Here is a 6,070-nt window from a genome sequence, read left to right on the forward strand (position 1 = left end):
TTCCTGATCAAGTCCAGGGAGTGGTGATGGGCAGCTATTCCTCTGCTTGAGGGTGCTCAGCTGTGAATTCTCTAAGGGATCACTCATGTTTCTTCAGCTGTTCTACATTTATATGAAGTCTCTGGAAATTTGTGAGACAATTTGGGGAAATTATTATACTTGGTACTTTGTCTGGTTTCCAGCTGACTCAGAAACCATGGTTACTGGGCTTAACCAGTACTGACAGGAATAATGTTGTAGCCAAAAGCCAGCTGGCTGAAAGTCTACCCCGAAAATATGGAAAAGATGGTCATCAGCAAATATAAACACTGCTGGCCCTGGCAGCAGTAGGAACCTCATCGTGGTGATTTATACCTCTATTATCTCTCAGTTTGGTGGCACCCAGGTTAGGAGATCTGTGTAGTCCAATCAGGAGAAATTCTGGGGATTCCAGGTAGCTCCATAAAACTACTGCTCAGAGACTCAGTAGTCTGTTCTAGAGGAAAAAATCCACTTCTGCACAAATGCTGGGGTCATGAAGATGAAATGCGCAAGCAAGTCAACTTAGTCCAGACTATGTAGCCCTGTACCTCAGCCCTAAAAAAATTAATGATCAGACTGATCTGCAGTTCATATTCTCATCTTGAAAACATGAGCATTATCTGCCTCATGGGAATTTCTCTACAAAGTATGCAGTGGGATAGAGACCAGCAAGAAATGGCTGTCTTATGGTTGATTCAGCTACAAAAAAATGAATGTTCTGTTGTTTAAAATATTTACATGAAAACAAATTTTCTTGGATTTTTGAAAACTTCCTGATCAAACTGTACCCAAACACTCAAAGAACTACTTCAGGAAGACAGATGCTATCATGTTAGGTATTGAAGTCCTTTGACTATCCAGAACAAAGGCAAACATTTTGTGGAAAAGTACACATTAGTAGACTGAATTCATTAAATGCTAGTAATTTTAGCTCAGGTTAAAACATCTGAGCCCTTAAAGGGTTCAAGGGCACAGTATTAATCAACAAAGAAAGTTTCTAATCGAATTTGGCCTTGGGAAATTCTCTTATATATTCTTTCTGGGTGATGTTATTGTTTTTGGGGAGCTTATCTACTATCTTACTGGGAACAACTATCCATTTTAATAAAGTGCCTAAAATAATGTAATAAACAGACAGCTTATATCAATAGCATCATATTTCCCCACATAGTATTTGTGTGTGGTTTAATTAGATGGAAGGATTACAGGAAAAGTTTGTGTCATAATGATTCTTTAAAGCGAAACCATAGATCAAAGTTCATAGCTGCCAAATATACAACTTTCAAAACAAGCTCAAGTGCTGCTATTAATCATGGCTGCTGGGGGATTTGATGACAAAGATTAAACTGCTGTAAAGGATACTGCTGTGCATCAGATTCTTGCAACTGTCATCAAATAGTCTGCCAACTATTAACAGGTCAGAAGAGTTGTCCGGCATTTATCATGGGTGGCTCCGTCACTGCAGTTGGTGAGGCCGTCCGTGCCATGGTGACAACCAGCAACACCCTCCCAGACAGATTTTGTGGGTTGTTATTTTTTACAGCGTGGCTGAAGCCTTAAGGTCTGCCTGTAGAGCAAACAAGAGAGGGAAACTGCAGGACCTCAGCCTCAAAGCATTATTATCCTCACAGGAACATCCCTTGTGTGGAATATTTTCTCTCTTACTTTTCACATGGAGCACCTTCTTCCATACTGCATGTTAAGAGTGCCCACCTGTGGAGCTGAGGTGTTGTAAATTCACACCTAGTTTATTTCTCAGCAACCACTCTGTACAGATAAGCCCTCAGAGAGTACCTCAAGGAGCAGCTTTCATCCCATTTGCAATTACACCATCCCTCTCTCCTTCCACACTGGATCATGTAATATCCCTGTGGGAAGCTACAGCTCTCACTTACACAGAAACATAATATGAAGGAAGTATGCAAAGCATACTTTGAAGGGCGGGAGCCAACAACCTGTGACCCACCAGCCAGTGCTCTGTGGTGGGTCATCGATGGCCATTAGGTGGCATGTAGAGAGTTGTTAACCTACAGACCTACGAAATGCTGCTGTCGCTGCTCATATGTAACACTGTGCTTGAGAAGGGCCCTTTCTGAGCTTCAGCTCTGTTGAGTCTGAAACTGGTATCAGAGTCTTGCACCGAGCTGGTGGTGGAACAGATGTGAAAGACAGTCTGATGCAACAAGCAACTGGAGACTCAAATCCAAAACCACAGATTTGACTACAGTCTTCAAAGTTGAGGGGAGTTACAGATCTGAATCCAAACTTCACAGCTGCAGCCAGCTATAAAACAAACTTATCTATATAATGGGTTTAATTGAAATTACATCTGAATATCCATCATCTCTGGGAAAGTTTGGAGACACATCTGGCTGGAAATTTTTAAGCATCATCTCATCTGTGCTAATAGCATCTTTAAATAAAACAAAAACAAAAATCAAACCAAACATGAATGCAAGAATGTTAAGACTTAAAATGGACAACATTCAAACTTAGATTAAGTAGGTCATTTTACCGAAAGCTTTCATTCTACCCAACACTTCACTCCTTGATCTAACTGTTCTGTCCTCTACCGAATGCAAAGATGCGACACCAGACAGACCATTTTTTGACATTCATGATGGTATATTTTGATGTCTAAAGGGTCCTTACTCATAGTCTTCCTTTGCCTTAATTTAAATTTTATTTTCCAAGGCTCCTCTCTTTCCACAAAAGAATTTGTATGGGACTGGAATCTTCAGTGCTACAGCCCTTAGATGCTTAGTCCCCTTCTCCCCCCTCCCCACCAAAATGTTCAGGAAATTAATATATCCAGTTATAGCAAAGTGAAATAAATGTCTGCTTAGATAATTGCTTTTATATTCATTGTAAGATGCTCTTTAGTTACCACCACGAGGATAACAGGATTGCACAGGCTTGGCCTGAAATGAATTCTCCCCGAAATCTGGTCTCTTAAAGTAGCTTTGGGGTCTGCTTAACACTTGTGAGGCTACACTTCTGCACAGGATTACTAGAACCACATAAATGACATCTTCTTGCACATCCTTGTGTGACACAGACAACACCCTGGCTGAGTAGGGGCAGGTAATCCGGAGTGCTAGCTGCATCAGAGGCCTTTATCACACATCAACAGCAGTCATCTGGGGGACATATCAAAGGGTCTTCACAGACGTCTCTGGAAGCATTAGTGTCCATACTGCACTTCAAAGAATACAAGGACTATCTGGGAACACTTCCCTAAACTGGGACCCATTTTTCTGCTTTTCTGGTTTCTGCCATCTTACATTTAAATATGGCATCTGGTTTTCTTTTTACTGAGAACCATATACTGAGTATAGTAACCAGGGAAGGGTGGGGAGGTGTTTTCCTTTGGGTTACTGAAAAACATTGCCTGAGGAATGGAAACACTGCTTTGATTGTGATACAACCTCTATTTTTATTAGTTTTCTCTGTAAAATACAATAAAAACATTGTGGGGAAATATATAGTCAATTATCTGCAGTGGAAAGGAATACACCATCCATCGGCAAGGCTTCTGGAGGATGGAGCAACAAGTTGCAGCCTTGTCTTGTCTTTCAGACTATGACTCAAAAACTGCAGAACCACAAATTTAAAAACAAAATACAAGAATGTGAAATGCAAGAAGCCAGTTATCTGTCTAAAAAACATCACAAATGGACAAAAAAAATGGCCAAGACCATTATGACTACAGCTGCTGCGTGGGTAAAGCACTCCGGAACAGAAAGGGGGATGGCTTAGGGTCTGACAATGTGGTATCCATAAAGCTCAAGTCAGTGGCAGCATTACCACTGGCCACAGTGAGCCCAGGTTTCCTCCAACATGCTCTGAATTTATTCTTGGCTCTCTATTAGAGCATCTAAATAAAACCAGTGGTGTGCAAATGAACATAAGGGCGCAGCAAAGTCAAAGAGGCAGCAGCATTGACAAAGGGCAAGTCTGTGCTGGGGCTATGCTTAACATTCACTGCCATAGCCCAGCTTTCAGGTAGACCAAGAATTTCCACATCACACTTTATCCTTCCTGGCTAGCCTTTATTGTCAGTTCTCAGTTTAGGCTACAGCGTCCTGTGAGAGGTGCACTGAGATATGCTTGGATAGAACTACACATTGTGGGTGCTGCCACAGCACCTGCGACATTCCAAAAGGGTGTGGTGGCACTGCAGGGTCCATTTGTGCCATCTCCATTGTCTCCCGCCATTCCCTGCTGCAAAACTGGAGCCCAGGTCTTGAAACCTGGGCGCTGCCTCCAACATTTAGAAAGGCCTCAAAGAAAAAATCTGGAACTGTATCCAGCTCATGGAAGTTTAATGTTCATTCTGCAGTGGTGAAAGATGTGAGATATTAACTATTTAAGTGCCAAAAAACCTCCGAAAGTGACACCCAAATGAAGGTCAGGTGAGTGTTTCTATTTGCCCACAGTATTTGATCTGATTTACTGACGCTTCTTGAAAACACTTACTTTACGGGCTTCAAGTTCTAAAACTGAGGCAGAAGATTCAGATTCTCATTTTGATGTAATTTCTCTGTCTGGGCATTGGGCACTGACTATCTGAGATGGTTTTATGGCCAATTCAACACCGCTTTTCAAGTGTAAGTGGTGACTGCAAAGGACTTCTGCTCTTTTTGGGTAACAAACACCTTTTCAGAGCTTGAACACAACAGCACTGACAAAAACCATTTAAAGCAAGTTGAATTCTCCAGAAATGTTATTTCCTAATGAAGCAAGTCACGACCTCTTAAAAGTGTGTGTCACCTTGGCATATCAGTGTTTCGAATCAACCACGTAACTGAGGAATATGGTGGAACATAGGGCAGAACATGAATTTTCCTGCAGTTTTACATATTTCAAATTGACCTATCTACAACTTCATGTTGTTCAAGGCAAAATACTGAATCTTGAGGATCATGTTAATGGAGAGCTCAACTGACAAATTAATAGTTTTGTCATCTGAAGTGCAGAGTCAGCCCCAAAAAAGCACTAATTTATTATGATAAATTGAAACCTTTTTAAACACACTTCTACACAGATTAATTAGATATTTTATCTTTACAAGACAAATATACCCATAGAACTTGTGAGCTACTTCTGATGATGATTTATATTTATTTTTCTTGAACTGCTTAAGGTACAGGCATACTAGTATTAATGACAACAATGTCCATGACTTTCAAGTTGCTCCAGTTGTCTCTTCACCAAGGCAGAAGTAAGCCCTCTTAAGAGTCTGATTGTGATATTCAAAAAAAAAAAAAAAGAAAAGAAAAAAAAAAAGACTGTTCTCTTATTAAAAACAGAAGCTTTCATTCTCTCTGGAGGCCTGATATTTATGATCAAGCATTTCATGCCTACTTCTCTTGCCCTAATTCTGGTCATTTGCAACAATGCTGGTGTTAAGTGACTATGAAACCCCAGTCTCTGAAGTAATCAGATTTTCAGGCCCTGTGCCCTATGTCACATGGAATCATTTATTGCAGTACAATAGGAAATAAGGCCACTATGCATAATAGTATTTCTGGGGGGAGAAATGGTGCTCATTGCTGAGTAACAGTAGGCCAAGATGATTATAGGGTGTAAATTCTGCCTTCAAAATCAATGGCTCTTTGCATTTAGAACTAGCAGAACTAAAGGGCAAATTACCAAAGAAATACAGAGAGAGAAAACATTAATAGTTTGGCCCAAGAAACTGCCCACATGGAGTGCTAAGTTCTCAAATCCAGTTGATACAGGGCAGCTGAACTGGTCCTGGGAGCTGGGATGACATGAGCTATGAGGAAGTACCAAAGTTCCATTACCGGCTAAAGACCCTGGCAAGCAGCTCAGTCCCTTTTCCCCACATAAAAACCTCACAGCTCTGCTTTCAGCCTGAGTATCTCCTGGTACACAGCATCTGTTGGGACGATTGTTTTGCATAGAAATAATAAGAGAGGTTCAACTGCAGATGGTTAAAGAATTGCGTACTTGTTGGAGCTTGTTGTATTAAATCTCTGAAATTCAGAGCTTACCTTAGAGACACTGTCTTTGGTCTTGCTGA

This window comes from Corvus hawaiiensis, chromosome 3 (assembly GCF_020740725.1).
Source record: "Corvus hawaiiensis isolate bCorHaw1 chromosome 3, bCorHaw1.pri.cur, whole genome shotgun sequence".
Taxonomy (NCBI): Eukaryota; Metazoa; Chordata; class Aves; order Passeriformes; family Corvidae; genus Corvus; species Corvus hawaiiensis.